This window comes from Panulirus ornatus, chromosome 59 (assembly GCF_036320965.1).
Source record: "Panulirus ornatus isolate Po-2019 chromosome 59, ASM3632096v1, whole genome shotgun sequence".
Taxonomy (NCBI): domain Eukaryota; kingdom Metazoa; phylum Arthropoda; class Malacostraca; order Decapoda; family Palinuridae; genus Panulirus; species Panulirus ornatus.
Window position 1 is genome coordinate 14,223,276 of NC_092282.1, and position 25,711 is coordinate 14,248,986.

The window sequence follows — 25,711 nt, forward strand, 5'->3', positions numbered from 1 at the left end:
TCTGTTCCTTCTTTTGGAAAAAAAAAAAAAAAAAAAAAAAAAAAAAAATACTTCCCACGTATTCCCTGCGTGTCGTAGAAGGCGACTAAAAGGGGAGGGAGCAGGGGGCTGGAAATCCTCCCCTCTCGTTTTTTTTAATTTTCCAAAAGAAGGAACAGAGAAGGGGGCCAGGTGAGGATATTCCCTCTAAGGCCCAGTCCTCTGTTCTTAACGCTACCTTGCTAACGCGGGAAATGGCGAATAGTATGAGAGAAAAAAAAAAAAATATATATATATATATATATATATATATATATATATATATATATATATATATATATATATATATATATATATGTGTATATATATATAAGGAGATAAAGTCCGTAAGACAAGGGAAGAAATGGGAAGTTCAGTGAAGGGGGCTAATGGGGAGGTGATAACAAGTAGTGGTGATGTGAGAAGGAGATGGAGTAAGTAATTTGAAGGTTTGTTGAATGTGTTTGATGACAAAGTGGCAGATATAGGGTGTTTTGGTCGAGGTGGTGTGCAAAGTGAGAGGGTTAGGGAAAATGATTTGGTAAACAGAGAGGAGGTAGTAAAAGCTTTGCGGAAGATGAAAGCCGGCAAGGCGGCGGGTTTGGATGGCATTGCAGTGGAATTTATTAAAAAAAAAAAGGGGGTGACTGTGTTGTTGACTGGTTGGTAAGGTTATTTAATGTATGTATGATTCATGGTGAGGTGCACTATGATTGCATAGTGCCATTGTACAAAGGCAAAGGGGATAAGAGTGAGTGCTCAAATTACAGAGGTATAAGTCTGTTGAGTATTCCTGGTAAATTATATGGGAGAGTATTGATTGAGAGGGTGAAGGCATGTACAGACTATCAGATTGGGGAAGAGCAGTGTGGTTTCAGAAGTGGTAGAGGATGTGTGGATCAGATGTTTGCTTTGAAGAATGTATGTGAGAAATACTTAGAAAAGCAAATGGATTTGTATGTAGCATTTATGAATCTGGAGAAGGCATATGATACAGTTGATAGAGATGCTCTGTGGAAGGTACTAAGAATATATGGTGTGGGAGGCAAGTTGTTAGAAGCAGTGAAAAGTTTTTATCGAGGATGTAAGGCATGTGTACGTGTAGGAAGAGAGGAAAGTGATTGGTTCTAAGTGAATGTCGGTTTGCGACAGGGGTGTGTGATGTCTCCATGGTTGTTTAATTTGTTTAGGGATGGGGTTTTTAGGGAGGTGAATGCAAGAGTTTCGGAAAGAGAGGCAAGCATACAGTCTGTTGTGGATGAGAGAGCTTGGGAGGTGAGTCAGTTGTTGTTCGCTGATGATACAGCGCTGGTGGCTGATTCATGTGAGAAACTGCAGAAGCTGGTGACTGAGTTTGGTAAAGTGTGTGAAAGAAGAAAGCTGAGAGTAAATGTGAATAAGAGCAAGGTTATTAGGTACAGTAGGGTTGAGGGTCAAGTCAACTGGGAGGTAAGTTTGAATGGAGAAAAACTGGAGGAAGTAAAGTGTTTTAGATATCTGGGAGTGGATTTGGCAGCGGAAGTGAATCATAGGGTGGGGGAGGGGGCGAAAATTCTAGGAGCAATGAAGAATGTGTGGAAGTCGAGAACATTATCTCGGAAAGCAAAAATGGCTATGTTTGAAGGAATAGTGGTTCCAACAATGTTATATGGTTGCGAGGCGTGGGCTATGGATAGAGTTGTGCGCAGGAGGGTGGATGTGCTGGAAATGAGATGTTTGAGGACAATTTGTGGTGTGAGGTGGTTTCATCGAGTAAGTAATGTAAGGGTAAAAGAGATGTGTGGTGATAAAAAAGAGTGTGGTTGAGAGAGCAGAAGAGGGTGTTTTGAAATGGTTTGGTCACATGGAGAGAATGAGTGAGGAAAGATTGACAGAGGATATATGTGTCAGTGGTGGAGGGAACGAGAAGTGGGAGACCAAACTGGATGTGGAAAGATGGAGTGAAAAAGATTTTGAGTGAACGGGGCCTGAACATGCAGGAGGGTGAAAGGCGGGCAAGGAATAGAGTGAACTGGAACGATGTGGTATGCCGGGGTCGACGTGCTGTCAATGGATTGAACCAGCGCATGTGAAGCGTCTGGGGTAAACCATGGAAAGTTCTGTGGGGCCTGGATGTGGAAAGGGAGCTGTGGTTTCGGTGCATTATTACATGACAGCTAGAGACTGAGTGTGAACGAATGTGGCCATTGTTGTTTTTTCCTAGCGCTACCTCTCACACATGAGGGGGGAGGGGGTTGTTATTTCATGTGTGGCGAGGTGGCGATGGGAATGAATAAAGGCACACAGTATGAATTATGTACATGTGTATATATGTATATGTCTATGTGTGTACATATATGTATACGTTGAGATGTATAGGTATGTATATTTGCGTGTGTGGACGTGTATGTATATACATGTGTATGTGGGTGGGTTGGGCCATTCTTTGGTCTGTTTCCTTGCGCTCCCTCGCTAACGCGGGAGACAGCGACCAAGCAAAATAAATAGATAAATATATAAGTTATACAATTACAATAGGACTACTTTCTGAGAGTCTTAGTGTTGCGCAAGACAACCTCCTAGTCTCCTGCCGCGGCCCAACGCCGCGCTACTTCCAGTAGCAGGGAAATGCGAACTCCTTTGGAGTGAAAAGTTCGACGAGAATATACTGCCAAAGGATACAGCGTCGCTAGAGACAACGCTTCTCTCATGTTGTAACTTCGAGCAGGCAGAGTCCAGTAACACCTCTTGTATATTTATAAAATCAAGAAATCAACTATTCTAAAAGACGAAGCCTCGTCGTGTTAAGATTGTATCTAAATCGACTAGGAACTTGCGCAACTCACTTTTTCGTTTTCTCCACTAGGCTATTCTTGTACGTTTTCTTTTCCAACCTATTTACTCTTTATCTCGCAATAAAATAAAAGTCAGCAGCTGTTATACATCTTGCCTGAGTGTCGTGCGTGCCACCGACCACGCAATAAATACCCGACAGTTTACGACAGCGAGAGCCTTAGCGGTTCAAGCTCCCCCCGCAGGTAAACAAAACCTATATGTTTAGCCCGCGCTGCCTATTACTGGCGAGCCAAACAATGTGTCACTTGGCAACTGACGAGGCTCGGTCGACGAAAAAAACCTTCAGGATTTTGGGTTCTCTCTGTCTCTCTGTCTCTCTCTCTCTCTCTCTCTCTCTCTCTCTCTCTCTCTCTCTCTCTCTCTCTCTGAAGTGAAGAAGATAGGCTAAGATTACGAGACGATTTACATAAAATCGTTGAATGGTCTAGAAAATGGCAAATGCTATCTAGGGTCAATACAAGCCACTTGTCACAAGGAGGAAACCTTAACAAAAATTGCGATTATGAACTGACGGGCCACAAGATAAAGGACACCCCTAGTGTGAGGGATCTAGGGGGGGTCACTGTCTACAACTTCAAATAATTCTCCCACCACTGTGATGAAGCTGCCAGGATTTATTAACACAATCAAGAATGTGATATTGCCACAAACTAGGTCTAATAAGACACTATCTCGAATATGCAGTGCAGTTTTGGACCCTCTCACTTAAGCAACGGTATTCTTGAATTGGAAGCAGTGCACCAGAGCAACTAAACTGATCCCTTCCTTGCGTCACAAACCATATAAGAACAGGTTGCGAGAATTACACTTGTGCTCTCCTTTAGCATGAGGTGTCTCCGGGGCAAATCAATAGAACGTCTTAACATGCTTGATCTAACAACGTCGATATTGAACATTTCTTTGCAGTAGCGCCAGCACTACCAACGAGAGAAAACGAACTAAAAACTGGAGAGGTCACGGAGTTAATCTGGAGTGAACGAAATATTTCTTTACCAACGACATTATTGAAGCGTGTGATAAGCTCCCAGAAAAATGTTGTTCAGAGCAACATTCCTAATATCTTCAAAATTAGGACTGAGCATCACTTGTTACTCTCCAGTATTATATAATTCATTCAGTCAATCATCATAACGAGGTGGTATGTTAATATTGCTACCTTTTCAACCACTGATCTATCCCTGGCCATGCTGCAGTTACATACCAACATTGATTAACCCGTGTCATCTGCTCCGAGATAGTAAGAAAAAATTATTGCATCATACCTCCACATCGGGAATGATATAGACATGCTAGGTCGAGAGGCTGGAGCTCAAGTTTATCCTTGTTATAGACTTTATAACATAAAGTGAAGGGATCATGATATTATGCTTATTCTGTTCTATGACTCATGTACAAAAAAATAATAATCCTTTAGGCATATTACTCCTGCAAGGTATTTTTTCTACCTGTTTTCTTGCCGGTGTGTCGCCGGAGGGCGTGGAGGGTGGGGAGGGAGAACCTTTACTTTGCTATTCTTTTCTTTCGCTCCTTTTAAGGAGACTGGAATTCTTTCTCTTTTCAAGTTATGTTAAACCCAGACCACCTCGCTTGGACCTTGGGTCTGTTTGGCCTGTATATCTATTATAACTCTCTCTCTCTCTCTCTCTCTCTCTCTCTCTCTCTCTCTCTCTCTCTCTCTCTCTCTCTCTCTCTCTCTCTCTCTCTCCCATGAAACATTCCAACCGTCATGAGCGAGCCCGGCCTGATACTGCTACTGCTTCAAGGGTAAACTGTACAGTCGCTTCTCGAATGTGCAAAGGCAAGGACACAACATTCCACGGAGACTCATATCAACAAAACCTTCGCCATCTTGAAATATGTTTACACAAGTTAATTGGACGTTGTTATGTTTCTTTAACAGAGCGAGTTCGCTTACAAACACACACGATTTCGGAGCAAACTCATTTGCTCTTTATGGTAATGTAATAACGATAACTTAACCGATTAAAAAAAAGTATACGCTGATCATCAGTAATCATGAGTAATAGTAACATTAAAAGATATCTTTAGATATCTGTTAACACTATGATATCTTCTGCTAACCTCTAGAGTACAAGGGACCAGTAAGGGACTTGTATGTTGGTCTTAGAATTATTCTCAACACCTGAGGAAGGTGTTCAAAGCTTTTCAACTTATGGACGAATCTTGACGGACTTAACGACCCTGGCAGTTGATAGGCCTGAAGCGCAACCATCCACCCACACAACCACTGGAGCTGCCACAGCCCAAGCCTGCATGCCTCACCAACCGTTTACTTGGTGATGTGGTTTGTGATATTATATACATATATATATATATATATATATATATATATATATATATATATATATATATATATATATATATATATATTTTTTTTTTTTTTTTTTGCTTTGTCGCTGTCTCCCGCGTTTGCGAGGTAGCGCAAGGAAACAGACGAAAGAAATAGCCCAACCCACCCACATACACATGTATATACATACGTCCACACACGCAAATATACATACCTACACAGCTTTCCATGGTTTACCCCAGACGCTTCACATGCCCTGATTCAATCCACTGACAGCACGTCAACCCCGGTATACCACATCGATCCAGTTCACTCTATTCCTTGCCCTCCTTTCACCCTCCTGCATGTTCAGGCCCCGATCACACAAAATCTTTTTCACTCCATCTTTCCACCTCCAATTTGATCTCCCACTTCTCGTTCCCTCCACCTCCGACACATATATCCCCTTGGTCAATCTTTCCTCACTCATTCTCTCCATGTGCCCAAACCATTTCAAAACACCCTCTTCTGCTCTCGCAACCACGCTCTTTTTATTTCCACACATCTCTCTTACCCTTACGTTACTTACTCGATCAAACCACCTCACACCACACATTGTCCTCAAACATCTCATTTCCAGCACATCCACCCTCCTGCGCACAACTCCATCCATAGCCCACGCCTCGCAACCATACAACATTGTTGGAACCACTATTCCTTCAAACATACCCATTTTTGCTTTCCGAGATAATGTTCTCGACTTCCACACATTCTTCAAGGCTCCCAGAATTTTCGCCCCCTCCCCCACCCTATGATCCACTTCCGCTTCCATGGTTCCATCCGCTGCCAGATCCACTCCCAGATATCTAAAACACTTCACTTCCTCCAGTTTTTCTCCATTCAAACTCACCTCCCAATTGACTTGACCCTCAACCCTACTGTACCTAATAACCTTGCTCTTATTCACATTTACTCTTAACTTTCTTCTTTCACACACTTTACCAAACTCAGTCACCAGCTTCTGCAGTTTCTCACATGAATCAGCCACCAGCGCTGTATCATCAGCGAACAACAACTGACTCACTTCCCAAGCTCTCTCATCCCCAACAGACTTCATACTTGCCCCTCTTTCCAAAACTCTTGCATTTACCTCCCTAACCACCTCATCCATAAACAAATTAAACAACCATGGAGACATCACACACCCCTGCCGCAAACCTACATTCACTGAGAACCAATCACTTTCCTCTCTTCCTACACGTACACATGCCTTACATCCTCGATAAAAACTTTTCACTGCTTCTAACAACTTGCCTCCCACACCATATATTCTTAATACCTTCCACAGAGCATCTCTATCAACTCTATCATATGCCTTCTCCAGATCCATAAATGCTACATACAAATCCATTTGCTTTTCTAAGTATTTCTCACATACATTCTTCAATGCAAACACCTGATCCACACATCCTCTACCACTTCTGAAACCACACTGCTCTTCCCCAATCTGATGCTCTGTACATGCCTTCACCCTCTCAATCAATATCCTCCCATATAATTTATATATATATATATATATATATATATATATATATATATATATATATATATATATATATATATATTCCTTGTAACCCACGGAGAAATGAAACACGATAAGTTCCCATGTGCACTTTCGTGTAATAATCACATCTGCAGGGGAGATACAAGAAAAAAGTAAAACAATAAGCTGGTATACACAAGGAAGAGACGTAGCTAGGACGCCATTTGGTATTCAAGCATCGGAAAATATTAAGCCCCGTTACCTCTTGTCATCTACTGACCGTGTCAGTACACCCGCCTCGCTCAAGGGGTCACGCTAGGCAACACCGGGATACAGATTTAATTGGACTTGATAATATACAAGTCAAATAAACAGTTTTCACCCAGGCGCGATACAGATTTAACTGGAGTAGGTTATATAAGAGTCATATAAACAGTTCTCACTCAAGAGAATCTAATTCACCTTAGAAATAATATCGTTAACATTTCAAGATGACGAGCAACAATAAACACCGAACATTTTCATCGAGTGAGTTTGTACGTTTCCCCCACGACCTCCAACGCATGTGTGAAAACGTCATGCGCCTAGGTAGAGTTTCCTCGTCGGGTTGACAGAGGCGGATCACCATAACATAGGGTATGATTAGCCCTAGTTTAGGTTGGCAGGAGAATATAAGATACCAAGGTGGACCCGTGGGTGGGAAGACAAGGCCAAGCATGTGGAACACGTTATATAAAGCTCTGACAAAGAACGCACGGCTGTTGTCACCGAAGCCGTGCGCCAGCCACCGTCCTCGCCGGAGTCGGTGCCTGCCGCGGTCTGTTCGCTCGCCACGTAAACGCCACACACCACCTAGCTAAACAACGCTAATCTGTAAAGAAAATTTATGTAACCCATAACTAACATACGTATAAACACAATGGTGAGGGTTCCGACCCACAGATTTAGCTGGCCCTGTTTTGAATCCCGGACATGGCAGTCGTCCCACAGTTAGCACAGCTGTTCATCTGTCGCTATGGGACTGGTCGATAAATAGGCAACTGGCTTAGGAGACTGGGCAACATGAGGTTAAAACTGTCTCTCCGTGCTGTCCAAGGGTTTTCCCAGCGGAGGACGATCCTATGCAAGTGTGTGAAAGTGCGGGATGGGGAAAAAAAAAAAAAGGTCTTGCAAAGTGCAGAGATTTTGAGGAAGTGATTCAATCAGACAATTGAAGCTACTTGATCCATAGAGGAATAACGGTCCTGATGTGTCTCCCTCTATGTACTGAAGGGATGTCCGGAGGCACTTGCTAGGCCCCTCGAAAAAAAAATTGTTCAGTACGACACCAGAGGCAAGGGCGGGGAGAGCAAAAAATCGAGCTGAACTACAGGCCAGTCTCGGCGACGAATGCGGTCTGTAAAGTACCACATGATATAATCAGTGAGCAAATGGACGACTCCTTAACTGGGAGACAACACGGTTCCTGTGACTGGAGGTCTTGCATTACAAATCCTCTAGGCTACTATGACAGGGTGAGCTTCGTCTTAAAGAGATGGTTGGGTAGACTTCGTGTTTCCAAAGCTACAAAAGCCTTTGATGGGGTACACCATCGAAGGTTGAGTGATAAGGTAGAACTACAGATGGGGGTAAAGGGGCAGACTCCTTCACTGCATAGATTACCTTCGTGGAAGAAAACGCAGATCAGATGTAAATTCTCGAAATAGGAAGAGGTTATGGATGGAGTACCACAAGGCTCGGTCTTGGGTCCACTGTTATTCTTGGTGTACGTCAGTTACTTGCCTGACGGATCAAACGCGGAGCTAAACATACTTGCGGATAATGTCAATGTCATGAGAGAATTGAGGAATGGCAACGACTGAAGTAACTCACAGGGCCGGACCTGGAGAACCTGTATAACTAGTCTGATAAAGGGCAAAAAAAAACGAGGATAGGACATGGCGAGAGATTATTCCAGTGCAAATTCTTCCGAGGTGGAATAAGCTGCAGGAATCGATGTGGGAAAGAGATCTTGGAGCCGACACTGTACCTACCCTTTCGCCAGATATACACATCAGGAATATCTTGAAAGAAGGAAATAATATGCTGGGGAATACTGAAACCATATTCAGATTTATGGCTAAAGAAATTCTTGGTAAGCTGTACACAGCATATACTAGACCGAAGCTGAATCATGCCCTTGAGGTCTGGTCATCGCACTCAGAGAAACGTAAAGAAAGACTGAAACGATCCAAAGAAGAGAAATTTAGATAGTGCCTTAAGTAAGAGAACTGATCTACAATGCAAGACTGAGGGCTACAAAGCTGCCCACCTGGGAGAGAAGAGAGAGGGGTGACCCGAGAACAGCCTTCAAATTTCCATATCAGATGCATGACGCTGACTGTAAACATTCTTACAGGTGATGCAACACCAGAGTTACCAGAGGTCACGACCAGACGGTTCGAACGGATTAAAAAGAATAATGGTTCGGTGTGAAGCTGGTGGATGGATGAAACAGTGTAAACAAGGAGACTGTAAACGCCAGTGGCTTACAGAGATTCCAAAGTCCTCTTGATGGTATAGAGACGACAAGACACGGGACATAACGAGTGCAGAACTCTCTACCAGTAACTACGTAGCTAGACGTCATTAGTATATCAACTGACAGTTCTATGTCTTGTGTCTCATTCTTGTATTTCCCCTGACGATGTGATAATTGCGCGAAAGTGCACTTGGGAACTTATCGTGTTTCATTTTCCTGAGGTTTTATACATATACTAGATCACGTGCACCACAGTGACTTCTTGTAATATATATGCACACATATATATATATATATATATATATATATATATATATATATATATATATATATATATATATATATATATATACATATATATTATATATATATATATATATATATATATATATATATATATATATATATATATATATATATATATATATATATACGTATATATATATATATATATATATATATATATATATATATATATATACTTATCTATTTATTATACTTTGTCACTGTCTCCCGCGTTAGCGAGGTACCGCAAGGAAACAGACGAAAGAATGGCCCAACCCACCCACATACACATGTATATACATACACGCCCACTCACGCACATATACATACCTATACATTTCAACGTATACATACGTATACATACACAGACATACACATATATGCACATGTACATATTCATACTTGCTGCCTTCATGCATTTCCGTCGCCACCCTGCCACACAAGAAATGGCACCCCCCTACCCCCGCACGCGCGCAAGGTAGCACTAGGAAAAGACAACAACGGCCACATTCGTTCACACTAACTCTCTAGCTGCCATGTGTAATGCACCGAAACCACAGCTCCCTTTCCACATATAGGCCCCACAAAACCTTCCATGGTTTACCCCAGACGCTTTATATGTCCTGGTTCAATCCACCCGACACATTTCCCCCCCCCAGTAAACCACATCATTCAATTCATTCTATTCCTTACACGCCTTACCCTCCGCATTTCAAGCCCGATCACCCAAAAACTTTTTCACTTTCCCTCCCTCCATCCATAGCCCACGCCTCGCAACCATACAACATTGTTGGAACCACTATTCCTTCAAACATACCCATTTTTGCTTTCCGAGATAATGTTCTCGACTTCCACACATTCTTCAAGGCTCCCAGAATTTTCGCCCCCTCCCCCACCCTATGATCCACTTCCGCTTCCATGGTTCCATCCGCTGCCAGATCCACTCCCAGATATCTAAAACACTTCACTTCCTCCAGTTTTTCTCCATTCAAACTCACCTCCCAATTGACTTGACCCTCAACCCTACTGTACCTAATAACCTTGCTCTTATTCACATTTACTCTTAACTTTCTTCTTTCACACACTTTACCAAACTCAGTCACCAGCTTCTGCAGTTTCTCACATGAATCAGCCACCAGCGCTGTATCATCAGCGAACAACAACTGACTCACTTCCCAAGCTCTCTCATCCCCAACAGACTTCATACTTGCCCCTCTTTCCAAAACTCTTGCATTTACCTCCCTAACCACCTCATCCATAAACAAATTAAACAACCATGGAGACATCACACACCCCTGCCGCAAACCTACATTCACTGAGAACCAATCACTTTCCTCTCTTCCTACACGTACACATGCCTTACATCCTCGATAAAAACTTGTCACTGCTTCTAACAACTTGCCTCCCACACCATATATTCTTAATACCTTCCACAGAGCATCTCTATCAACTCTATCATATGCCTTCTCCAGATCCATAAATGCTACATACAAATCCATTTGCTTTTCTAAGTATTTCTCACATACATTCTTCAATGCAAACACCTGATCCACACATCCTCTACCACTTCTGAAACCACACTGCTGTTCCCCAATCTGATGCTCTGTACATGCCTTCACCCTCTCAATCAATATCCTCCCATATAATTTATATATATATATATATATATATATATATATATATATATATATATATATATATATATATATATATATATATATATATATATTCCTTGTAACCCACGGAGAAATGAAACACGATAAGTTCCCAAGCGCACTTTCGTGTAATAATCACATCTTCAGGGGAGATACAAGAAAAAAGTAAAACAATAAGCTGGTATACACAAGGAAGAGACGTAGCTAGGACGCCATTTGGTATTCAAGCATCGGAAAATATTAAGCCCCGTTACCTCTTGTCATCTACTGACCGTGTCAGTACACCCGCCTCGCTCAAGGGGTCACGCTAGGCAACACCGGGATACAGATTTAATTGGACTTGATAATATACAAGTCAAATAAACAGTTTTCACCCAGGCGCGATACAGATTTAACTGGAGTAGGTTATATAAGAGTCATATAAACAGTTCTCACTCAAGAGAATCTAATTCACCTTAGAAATAATATCGTTAACATTTCAAGATGACGAGCAACAATAAACACCGAACATTTTCATCGAGTGAGTTTGTACGTTTCCCCCACGACCTCCAACGCATGTGTGAAAACGTCATGCGCCTAGGTAGAGTTTCCTCGTCGGGTTGACAGAGGCGGATCACCATAACATAGGGTATGATTAGCCCTAGTTTAGGTTGGCAGGAGAATATAAGATACCAAGGTGGACCCGTGGGTGGGAAGACAAGGCCAAGCATGTGGAACACGTTATATAAAGCTCTGACAAAGAACGCACGGCTGTTGTCACCGAAGCCGTGCGCCAGCCACCGTCCTCGCCGGAGTCGGTGCCTGCCGCGGTCTGTTCGCTCGCCACGTAAACGCCACACACCACCTAGCTAAACAACGCTAATCTGTAAAGAAAATTTATGTAACCCATAACTAACATACGTATAAACACAATGGTGAGGGTTCCGACCCACAGATTTAGCTGGCCCTGTTTTGAATCCCGGACATGGCAGTCGTCCCACAGTTAACACAGCTGTTCATCTGTCGCTATGGGACTGGTCGATAAATAGGCAACTGGCTTAGGAGACTGGGCAACATGAGGTTAAAACTGTCTCTCCGTGCTGTCCAAGGGTTTTCCCAGCGGAGGACGATCCTATGCAAGTGTGTGAAAGTGCGGGATGGGGAAAAAAAAAAAAAGGTCTTGCAAAGTGCAGAGATTTTGAGGAAGTGATTCAATCAGACAACTGAAGCTACTTGATCCATAGAGGAATAACGGTCCTGATGTGTCTCCCTCTATGTACTGAAGGGATGTCCGGAGGCACTTGCTAGGCCCCTCGAAAAAAAAATTGTTCAGTACGACACCAGAGGCAAGGGCGGGGAGAGCAAAAAATCGAGCTGAACTACAGGCCAGTCTCGGCGACGAATGTGGTCTGTAAAGTACCACATGATATAATCAGTGAGCAAATGGACGACTCCTTAACTGGGAGACAACACGGTTTCTGTGACTGGAGGTCTTGCATTACAAATCCTCTAGGCTACTATGACAGGGTGAGCTTCGTCTTAAAGAGATGGTTGGGTAGACTTCGTGTTTCCAAAGCTACAAAAGCCTTTGATGGGGTACACCATCGAAGGTTGAGTGATAAGGTAGAACTACAGATGGGGGTAAAGGGGCAGACTCCTTCACTGCATAGATTACCTTCGTGGAAGAAAACGCAGATCAGATGTAAATTCTCGAAATAGGAAGAGGTTATGGATGGAGTACCACAAGGCTCGGTCTTGGGTCCACTGTTATTCTTGGTGTACGTCAGTTACTTGCCTGACGGATCAAACGCGGAGCTAAACATACTTGCGGATAATGTCAATGTCATGAGAGAATTGAGGAATGGCAACGACTGAAGTAACTCACAGGACCGGACCTGGAGAACCTGTATAACTAGTTTGATAAAGGGCAAAAAAAAACGAGGATAGGACATGGCGAGAGATTATTCCAGTGCAAATTCTTCCGAGGTGGAATAAGCTGCAGGAATCGATGTGGGAAAGAGATCTTGGAGCCGACACTGTACCTACCCTTTCGCCAGATATACACATCAGGAATATCTTGAAAGAAGGAAATAATATGCTGTGGAATACTGAAACCATATTCAGATTTATGGCTAAAGAAATTCTTGGTAAGCTGTACACAGCATATACTAGACCGAAGCTGAATCATGCCCTTGAGGTCTGGTCATCGCACTCAGAGAACCGTAAAGAAAGACTGAAACGATCCAAAGAAGAGAAATTTAGATAGTGCTTTAAGTAAGAGAACTGATCTACAATGCAAGACTGAGGGCTACAAAGCTGTCCACCTGGGAGAGAAGAGAGAGGGGTGACCCGAAAAAGCCTTCAAATTCCCATATCAGTTGCATGACGCTGACTGTAAATATTCTTACAGGTGATGCAACACCAGAGTTACCAGAGGCCACGATCAGACGGTTCGAACGGATTAAAAAGAATAATGGTTTGGTGTGAAGCCAGTGGATGGATGAAACAGCGTAAACAAGGAGACTGTAAACGCCAGTGGCTTACAGAGATTCCAAAGTCCTCTTGATGGTATAGAGACGACAAGACACGGGACATAACGAGTGCAGAACTCTCTACCAGTAACGTAGCTAAGACGTCATTGGTATATCAACTGACTGTTCTATGTCTTGTGTCTCATTCTTGTATTTCCTCTGACGATGTGATAATTGCGCGAAAGTGCACTTGGGAACCTATCGTGTTTCATTTTCCTGAGGTTTTATACATATACTAGATCACGTGCACCAAAGTGACTTCTTGTAATATATATGCACATATATATATATATATATATATATATATATATATATATATATATATATATATATATATATATATATATTATATATATATATATATATATATATATATATATATATATATATATATATATATATATATATATATATATATATATATATATATATATATATATATATATATATATATATATATATATATATATATATATATATATATATATATTTGCTTTGTCGCTGTCTCCCGCGTTTGCGAGGTAGCGCAAGGAAACGGACGAAAGAAATGGCCCAACCCACCCCCATACACATGTATATACATACGTCTACACACGCAAATATACATACCTACACAGCTTTCCATGGTTTACCCCAGACGCTTCACATGCCCTGATTCAATCCACTGACAGCACGTCAACCCCGGTATACCACATCGATCCAATTCACTCTATTCCTTGCCCTCCTTTCACCCTCCTGCATGTTCAGGCCCCGATCACACAAAATCTTTTTCACTCCATCTTTCCACCTCCAATTTGGTCTCCCACTTCTCGTTCCCTCCACCTCCGACACATATATCCTCTTGGTCAATCTTTCCTCACTCATTCCCTCCATGTGCCCGAACCATTTCAAAACACCCACTTCTGCTCTCTCAACCACGCTCTTTTTATTTCCACGCATCTCTCTTACCCTTACGTTACTTACTAGATAAAACCATCTCACACCACACATTGTCCTCAAACATCTCATTTCCAGCACATCCATCCTCCTGCGCACAACTCTATCCATAGCCCACGCCTCGCAACCGTACAACATTGTTGGAACCACTATTCCTTCAAACATACCCATTTTTGCTTTCCGAGATAATGTTCTCGACTTCCACACATTCTTCAAGGCTCCCAGGATTTTCACCCCCTCCCCCACCCTATGATCCAATTCCGCTTCCATGGTTCCATCCGCTGCCAGATCCACTCCCATATATCTAAAACACTTTACTTCCTCCAGTTTTTCTCAATTCAAACTTACCTCCCAATTGACTTGACCCTCAACCCTACTGTACCTAATAACCTTGCTCTTATTCACATTTACTCTTAACTTTCTTCTTTCACACACTTTACCAAACTCAGTCACCAGCTTCTGCAGTTTCTCACATGAATCAGCCACCAGCGCTGTATCATCAGCGAACAACAACTGACTCACTTCCCAAGCTCTCTCATCCCCAACAGACTTCATACTTGCCCCTCTTTCCAAAACTCTTGCATTCACCTCCCTAACAACCCCATCCATAAAAATTAAACAACCATGGAGACATCACACACCCCTGCCGCAAACCTACATTCACTGAGAACCAATCACTTTCCTCTCTTCCTACACGTACACACACACACACACACACACACACATATATATATATATATATATATATATATATATATATATATATATATATATATATATATATATATATATATATATATACTTATCTATTCATTATACTTTGTCGCTGTCTTCCGCGTTAGCGAGGTAGCGCAAGGAAACAGACGAAAGAATGGCCCAACCCACCCACATACACAGGTACATACATACACGCCTACACACGCACATATACATACCTATACATTTCAACGTATACATACATATACATACACAGACATATACATATATACACATGTACATATTCATACTTTCTGCCTTCATCCATTCTCGTCGCCACCCCGCCACACAAGAAATGGCACCCCCCTACCCCCGCACGCGCGCAAGGTAGCTCTAGGAAAAGACAACAATGGCCACATTCGTTCACACTAACTCTCTAGCTGTCATGTGTAATGCACCGGAACCACAGCTCCCTTTCCACGTCTAGGCCCCACAAAACCTTCCATGGTTTACCCCAGACGCTTCATATGTCCTGGTTCAATCCACTGACAGCACATCCACCCCAGTATACCACATCATTCCAATTCATTCTATTCCTTACACGCCTTTCACCCTCCTGCATGTTCAGGCCCCGATCACTCAAAATCTTTTTCACTCCATCCTTCCACCTCCACTTTGGTCTCCCACTTCTCTTCGTTCCCTCCACCTCTGACACATATATCCTCTTGGCCAATCTTTCCTCACCCATTCTCTACATGTGACCAAACTATTTCAACACACCCTCTTCTGCTCTCTCAACCACACTCATTTTATCACCATACATCTCTCTTACCCTTTCACTACTTACTCAATCAAACGACCTCACACCACATATTGTCCTCAAACATCTCATTTCCAACACATCCACCCTCCTCCGCACAACTCGATTTATAGCCCACGCCTCGCAACCATACAACATTGTTGGAACCACTATTCCTTCAAACATACCAATTTTTGCTCTCCAAGATAACGTTCTCGCGTTCCACACATTCTTCAACGCTCCCAGAACCTTCGCCCCCATCCCCACCCTCTGATTAACTTCCGCTTCCATGGTTCCATCCGCTGCCAAATCCACTCCCAGATATCTAAAACACTTCACTTCCTCCAGTTTTTCTCCATTCAAACTCACTTCCCAGCTGACTTGTCCTTCAACTCTACTGAACCTAATAACCTTGTTCTTATTCACATTCACTCTCAGCTTTCTTCTCCCACACTCTTTACCAAACATACATACTCTCTCTCTCTCTCTCTCTCTCTCTCTCTCTCTCTCTCTCTCTCTCTCTCTCTCTCTCTCTCTCTCTCTCTCTCTGCAGCAGCAGTTTACTCAGTAATCCCGCAATATATACAGACATTAGCCAACACAAACAAACAGGATAGGCCATTATACAAGGCTTGAAGCCTGCACTAAATTAGTGAGCGAGGCGGGTTAGGTTCGTCGAGGGGTAGCGCTGGCTTGTTAACAGAGGCTCATTCGTCAGCTTGTTCCAGCCGTATTGTGTTATGCAAGCGACCACCTGTGACCTTTCAACGTGGAGCTGTGTTCACCCAGATAATCCCTCAGACAACCCATAGCCACTGTCGCCCCCCGCGGGTCACACTCACTCACAGAACCCACAGTCATTGGCTGCGGGGGTCACACCCAAACAGAGAGCCCATAGTCACTGTCAGGGGTAAGACGCACCCAGAGAACCCATAGTCATCATTATCAGGGGTCAGACTCCCCGGAGAACCCACAGTCACCCTCTTGAGGGGTCAAACTCCCCAGAGAACCCACAGTCTCCCTCTTAGGGGGTCAAACACACCCATAGAACCCAGAGTCACACTCTCGGGGTTCAGACACACCCGCACAGCCTACCCACCGTGTGTCGGGCACGTCACAGGAATGGTGTGGATCATCTGCTTATTTTCTTAAAGACTCGCCAGGCAAAACATACGCATCCAGGCCTCTCTTGTCTTGGCCTTCGTAGTTCCTTGCTCTCGGCTTGCTAACCTAACGTGCCGGGAGTACGATGTTTTGACACAGCGCGAACAACAGGAAACTCGGGCTAAGAAAGTCTAAGATTTCTATTTTCCAAACAGAGATATGAAAATCTAACAAAATACCTTGAGAATATACTTGACATGCGCCACGAGTATGTCATACTAACGCTGGTGTCGGGGGTCTGGCTGGCGTGGACGTTGGCAGAGAGTTGCCAGCTTGGCGTGGTGCGCGAGACTCTGAACAGTGATGCCAACTAGGTGGGTGGGGTCACCTCACCAGTCAACTTTCTGTTTACGATGCATACGCCACACAATCAACCGGGACATGAGGCCAAAACTAGCTGTCATTTTAGGTGAAAACATAATTACACTTAGGGTAATCTGGTGAGAAAATCATGCGGTTAACTTATGAGATATGGTTGAGGTTAGGATAATTAGGTCACAATCTCCCCCTCCCCCTTCAAGCCTTTGAGGAAGGCATGACCCGTGAGGTATGATGATGGCCTGGTCTTTGGCCTGACATTTAAAAGCTTAGGTCAAACGTCACGCAATCACACCAGAGGGTCATTTCCTCGTGATGAAGAGGTCAGAATGACGTACGTTTCGAACGCAGTAATGTACCGAAATCAGGCTCCACTCGATAACAGTGCTGTGATGTCGCTTCTGAGAGAAGAGTTCCAGGGTTCGAACCTCAGAAAAGACCAAACCGTGGGGACGTTATGGCTGGTTGAGACGACACAGCACAGCATGCGGGCACCCTGCACATTAGGGGCCTCCAGAGCGAAGCACACCCGACTGCTCCAGTGTACGAGAAAAATCCAACCAAAACAGTAGTCTCCTAAGACGCAAATTTTCTAAGATGGAAATTTATGTATAGTCATCTGGAAAAAAAAAATGAATGAACGAGTTTTGGAATCCATCAATAAAGATATGAGCATATCAGTAACACCAGCGTGGGTGCTAACATTTCATGAGAGGCTAGTCTGAAAAACCTGTGGTAAACAGTGATGTTGAGAATACCCACACTGTGTTGACGCAACATTCACTACACATATGAAACTGATGACAAATAAAATATCATCCTTTCACACATTTCTTTAATCATTACTGACTGGAAGCCAGTTAAATGAATTCCTGTTTTCCATGTAAATTCAGGGCAGAGCAAAACCTAAAAGCCAGAAGATAAAAGTTAAAATAAAAAGAAAAGAAAGTTCAAAAACGACGAGACATCGGTCCAGCGAGTTGAACTGTTCATCAGCAACTGGATATATCTATTCCAGGAACATTGGTAGACTCTTGTATGACATCAGGGCAAATTCCCTCAAATGATGTCGCTGCGTATGATGTGATGCTCGTGTGTCGAAGGAGAAGCTGCTCTCGAGGAATTTACTAATGAGGTCCAGACGGGAACTGGAAATAAGGACGTCCATGACAACGCCCACGACTTCCCCTGAAACATCCCTCCAACACCTCGGTGAAAGGAGAAATCCAAGAGCAGTTGACGTACGTCAGTTTTGAAGTCAACACGTGAACTACCTGGGAGGCAGCTGATGGTGACTGCTGGTCACAGCTGAAACGTACCACTGATTAAATCCCTCGAGCGTTCACTGGAGACCTTACCCCCTCTTCTACTACAACACCAGATGACTACCTGGTGAAGAGAGTTGAGGCCTCGCTGCTCAAAGAACCGAGGATATGAAGCAGAGATGACTTGATGCAGTGCCTGGTGACTGCACCAGTGATCAGTGATGCAAAGTCAATCACCTGCAGCCCGATAGATGATGCGGTGATGACCCGCAAGGACACGGTGGCACCGCTGATGTTCATACCTTCCCAGCCGATCCAGTCGAGAGCTGTTGAGACATAGCGTCGCATGGGATCCACACTTATTAAGGCTTAGTGAAGACTGTGATCCATTCAGTAAACCAGAGAACAGTCCACTAATTCAAAAAGTCAACTTTATGATCCAGACCTAAAAGTTAGAACTCATATTTCCTCCTGAAAGTGTAGCAAAATGATGACCATGTCCGAAAATTAAACAGACGCTCACTGTATGATGTGCTGGGAGGAATGTTATCTCTTGCGGTGAATGCTGACAGATATAGTCTCACTCCGACACCAGTACGGGAGATGTTTTGTGATCATGAGGAAGCAGACAGCCGCACACTTCTGCACTCATCCCACGCTGACCATCACTGGTGCAACCAAAGGTGTTCTCAGGTCTCCAGACACTTATCTAGCAGCTCTTGCCTTAAGTATGAACCGTGACGCAGAAATATCCATGATTCTTAGTACAGGAACAGCAGCAACCTTCTTGCCAGTGGATCTGCCCTGGATGACTATACAAAGCTGAAACAGGATATCACGTATTCATTAGTTGTCACTATACATGGGCATTTGTGGGTAGGCCTGAAAGCTGTTTGAAGTGACCCAGAACATCGAAATGTCATAACACAGCCAGGGTGATCATATGCACTTGACCCTGAACTACAACACGAAGGGAAAGCAGAATTTATAGTTTCTACGGCCATCGTGAGGGACGAGATATTAGCGAATTCGCCTGTCAACGTTTCGATCGCGAGCGACTGACTTGCCGCCAAATTACCCCCATAGGGAGGATGTCTGGAATGCGAGCAGGTTACCAAGCTAACATCTGGCGGCATTCGTTAGGTCCAGGACACCAGATGTGTGTCCACACCTCACTGAGATGGCTGAACGATGGTTGGGTGGATCAACCAGGGGAGGCAAAGACTGGACTGGACTGTGTCATCATCATGTATAAGAAATGTGTGGGAAATCGTTGCATTTGCAGACTCCGCCATCTGCGTTGTACTGGTGCTTGTGCATGCGCATGTAACCCGTATAAATGTGAACAGACGAACGCTAACAAATGTGAGTGAGAATGACCTGTTGTCTGAAGATGATTTTGAATATGAGTGCACATAACACTGATCAATGGATGGGGATGTTTCTATATATATATATATATATATATATATATATATATATATATATATATATATATATATATATATATATATATATATATATATATTTTTTTTTTTTTTTTTTTTTTTTTTTTTGCTTTGTCGCTGTCTCCCGCGTTTGCGAGGTAGCGCAAGGAAACAGACGAAAGAAATGGCCCAACCCACCCCCATACACATGTATATACATACGTCCACACACGCAAATATACATACCTACACAGCTTTCCATGGTTTACCCCAGACGCTTCACATGCCTTGATTCAATCCACTGACAGCACGTCAACCCCGGTATACCACATCGCTCCAATTCAATCTATTCCTTGCACTCCTTTCACCCTCCTGCATGTTCAGGCCCCGATCACACAAAATCTTTTTCACTCCATCTTTCCACCTCCAATTTGGTCTCCCTCTTCTCCTCGTTCCCTCCACCTCCGACACATATATCCTCTTGGTCAATCTTTCCTCACTCATTCTCTCCATGTGCCCAAACCATTTCAAAACACCCTCTTCTGCTCTCTCAACCACGCTCCTTTTATTTCCACACATCTCTCTTACCCTTACGTTACTTACTCGATCAAACCACCTCACACCACACATTTTCCTCAAACATCTCATTTCCAGCACATCCATCCTCCTGCGCACCACTCTATCCATAGCCCACGCCTCGCAACCATACAACATTGTTGGAACCACTATTCCTTCAAACATACCCATTTTTGCTTTCCGAGATAATGTTCTCGACTTCCACACATTCTTCAAGGCTCCCAGAATTTTCGCCCCCTCCCCCACCCTATGATCCACTTCCGCTTCCATGGTTCCATCCGCTGCCAGATCCACTCCCAGATATCTAAAACACTTCACTTCCTCCAGTTTTTCTCCATTCAAACTCACCTCCCAATTGACTTGACCCTCAACCCTACTGTACCTAATAACCTTGCTCTTATTCACATTTACTCTTAACTTTCTTCTTTCACACACTTTACCAAACTCAGTCACCAGCTTTTGCAGTTTCTCACATGAATCAGCCACCAGCGCTGTATCATCAGCGAACAACAACTGACTCACTTCCCAAGCTCTCTCATCCCCAACAGACTTCATACTTCCCCTCTTTCCAAAACTCTTGCATTCACCTCCCTAACAACCCCATCCATAAACAAATTAAACAACCATGGCGACATCACACACCCCTGCCGCAAACCTACATTCACTGAGAACCAATCACTTTCCTCTCTTCCTACACGTACACATGCCTTACATCCTCGATAAAAACTTTTCACTGCTTCTAACAACTTGCCTCCCAAACCATATATTCTTAATACCTTCCACAGAGCATCTCTATCAATATTCTTCAAAGCATGTATATATATATATATATATATATATATATATATATATATATATATATATATATATATATATATATATATATATATTTTTTTTTTTTTTTTTTTTTTGCTTTGTCGCTGTCTCCCGCGTTTGCGAGGTAGAGCAAAGAAACAGACGAAAGAAATGGCCCAACCCACCCCCATACACATGCATATACATACGTCCACACACGCAAATATACATACCTACACAGCTTTCCATGGTCTACCCCAGACGCCTCACACGCCTTGATTCAATCCACCGTCAGCACGTCAACCCCGGTATACCACATCGCTCTAATTCACTCTATTCCTTGCCCTCCTTTCACCCTCCTGCATGCTCAGGCCCCGATCACACAAAATCTTTTTCACTCCATCTTTCCACCTCCAATTTGGTCTCCCTCTTCTCCTCGTTCCCTCCACCTCCGACACATATATTCTCTTGGTCAATCTTTCCTCACTCATTCTCTCCATGTGCCCGAACCATTTCAAAACACCCTCTTCTGCTCTCTCAACCACGCTCTTTTTATTTCCACACATCTCTCTTACCCTTACGTTACTTACTCGATCAAACCACCTCACACCACACATTGTCCTCAAACATCTCATTTCCAGCACATCCATCCTCCTGCGCACAACTCTATCCATAGCCCACGCCTCGCAACCATACAACATTGTTGGAACCACTATTCCTCCAAACATACCCATTTTTGCTTTCCGAGATAATGTTCTCGACTTCCACACATTCTTCAAGGCTCCCAGAATTTTCGCCCCCTCCCCCACCCTATGATCCACTTCCGCTTCCATGGTTCCATCCGCTGCCAGATCCACTCCCAGATATCTAAAACACTTCACTTCCTCCAGTTTTTCTCCATTCAAACTCACCTCCCAATTGACTTGACCCTCAACCCTACTGTACCTAATAACCTTGCTCTTATTCACATTTACTCTTAACTTTCTTCTTTCACACACTTTACCAAACTCAGTCACCAGCTTCTGCAGTTTCTCACATGAATCAGCCACCAGCGCTGTATCATCAGCGAACAACAACTGACTCACTTCCCAAGCTCTCTCATCCCCAACAGACTTCATACTTGCCCCTCTTTCCAAAACTCTTGCATTCACCTCCCTAACAACCCCATCCATAAACAAATTAAACAACCATGGAGACATCACACACACACCCACACACACACACACACACACACACACACACGAGTTGAATATGAATTTTCATTTTATATCATACCTGCTGATGTCTGACGTATAAGATGCAGTGTTCAAACAATGTGATGACTGTGTTAAAACTATAGAGTGTGTCATATTCGCTTTTAATCATTCAATCTTTTCTAGAGTTAATTGTCTCTCGTTTGTTGATGCTAATTGGCCGCAGGCGACTCGTTTAATATTTTGTAATTAATGATCACAAGCCACGTGTACCGTTCATGCATATATATATATATATATATATACATATATATATATATATATATATATATATATATATATATATATATATATATATATATATATATATATATGCTTTAAGAATGATAAGGAAATCATCTGTTCGTGTAATGTGATCTGTAAGCTGCTGTGGTGGCGGTCACCAGACACTGACGTAAAAGTCAATGTATAATATCATATTATATATTATATCATATTGTACTATATCATATATATCATATATATCATACATATTACTTGGATGCTTGATATCTTCCATCATCTATTCTATATCAAGTTCACCAATTTGTCTTACACAAATATTAGATACAGGAACAAGATTTTTTTTTATACTAATCGCCATTTCCCGCATTAGCGAGGTAGCGTTAAGAACAGAGGATGAGGACTGGGCCTTTGAGGGAATATCCTCACCTGGCCCCCTTCTCTGTTTCTTCTTTTGGAAAAAAAAAAAGGAACAAGATAACACATTATGTTCTATATGATACTATATTCTATACTTAAAGTATGTTTGTAAGTCCACAATCGATCAGTGATAGATATTTCTTTTTTCACAGAAAATTGCTTAATTTACCACGTGACCCAACCTGCTGTAATGCTCGTGTGATGACATGTGACCAGCACATGTCCATGAATTATGGTGAGGATTGATCAATAAACGAAATCATTTGCAAACTAACAGCCATTTTCTTTTGGTCATTTACATGTTGAAGTCCATCAGCTCTGACACGTCAGTGATTATGTAACACAACAGACGCATCTATACTCCGTCAAATGCGTCTCAGGCCACAAGACAAAGAAATATAAAGTAAAGGATCGTTGACACGTCAGTGATTCTGTAACACAACAGACGCGTCTATACTCCGTCAAAGGCGTCTCAGGCCACAAGACAAAGAAATATAAAGTAAGAGATCGTTGACACGTCAGTGATTCTGTAACACAACAGACGCTTCCATACTCCGTCAAATGCGTCTCAGGCCACAAGACAAAGAAATATAAAGTAAGGGATCGTTGACACGTCAGTAATTCTGTAACACAACAGACGCGTCTATACTCCGTCAAATGTGTCTCAGGCCACAAGACAAAGAAATATAAAGTAAAGGAACGTGCGTCTTTTTTAGGTTGCGGCGACCATCACCACCAACCAGTCCAGTGCTGGGCAGCTGGTCCCTCAACTCCCTCCCGTTAATGTCTACCCCCCAAACCCGACCCGACCCCACTCTCTCTCTCTCTCTGCCTTCCACAACCCCTCCCTCCCCTCCCCCCTCTCCGTCGCTACCCCAGCCAGCCACAAGACCGCCACGCGCCACCCCTCACCATTGCATCTCCAACCCCACTCCTCCTCCTCCGCTCCGCTCCCTCCCTCCTTCCTCCCGACCCACTGTGCCACGGGTACTCAAGACAAAACACATCATTAAAATTTTCATAGCCCTTGACATGAGGAGCTGTCAGCGAGATGTGACGTACTGTATACAGCGCAACAGATACACGTATATACATATATATATATACATAAAATATTTACAGCAGGGATGTCATAGTCTTCATGCGAGAGGTCTGATAAGATATCAGCGTACTTCACTTGCGTCTTGCCCACCACCAATTCTAAAAATATGGAAAACATCACATTTCAATACAGCTGTATGCAAATGCATTGGCAAGTAGGTGAACACAGCAGCCTCGAAGAACTATGACCACAATAAATGGAGTTCTAAGGTTAAACGTTATACGTAATTACGGATGAATGATCAGCTGATCAACCTACTACTGCACAAACACAAGGAGAATAGTCAACATACCACTGCACCAACACCAAATGAATGGTCAACCTACCAATCCACCAAGTTAATGGCAGAACCTCTTCTAAGGGACTTCTGCAGGTTTCAACGTCGTGCTACGATCAGTATCAGGGGAAGAGATGGATGGAGTCCTTTGGAGTAATAAGTTCCCCGACGAGATTGTCCTCGCGTTCAGTGAAGAGAGGGTCAAGCACCAACAGTAGAGAGAGAGAGAGAGAGAGAGAGAGAGAGAGAGAGAGAGAGAGAGAGAGAGAGAGAGAGAGAGAGAGAGAGAGAGAGAGAGAGAGAGAGAGAGAGAGAGAGAGAGAGAGAGCAACATGAAAACACAGACAACAGAAATCGGGACGTTTTCAAGATCCGGAATGCTGAGAAGATCTCATCTTAAAAATCTTTAGGGCACCGGAATATTCCTATTCAGTAGCGAAAATGCACAAAATATATAGTACGAAAAAAAACAACACTAGGATACTGGCTATAGACGCCCTGACCTGAAGATTGTATTCTATTTTTCAAGTACTTTTAGAAATCCGGTACAATGTTTACTAACTTCCAGCCCTGGGCGCCTCTTCTGCGAGGATCCCGCAGCTCTCAGGAAGCTGGCCACGTCTTCCAGGCAAGAGACCGCAGGTCAAAAAGTGTGGTAACGTATGCGCGTCTCCGTGGAAAGGTAGAACGGGACATTTGAGGAGTATGTGATCAGTGTCTTCATTGCTGAAAGTGGCACTGCTGGCATCAGGAGCCTGGTAAATAGTTGTGTCGATGTTTGGATCGCTGGAGAGCTGGGTGGAG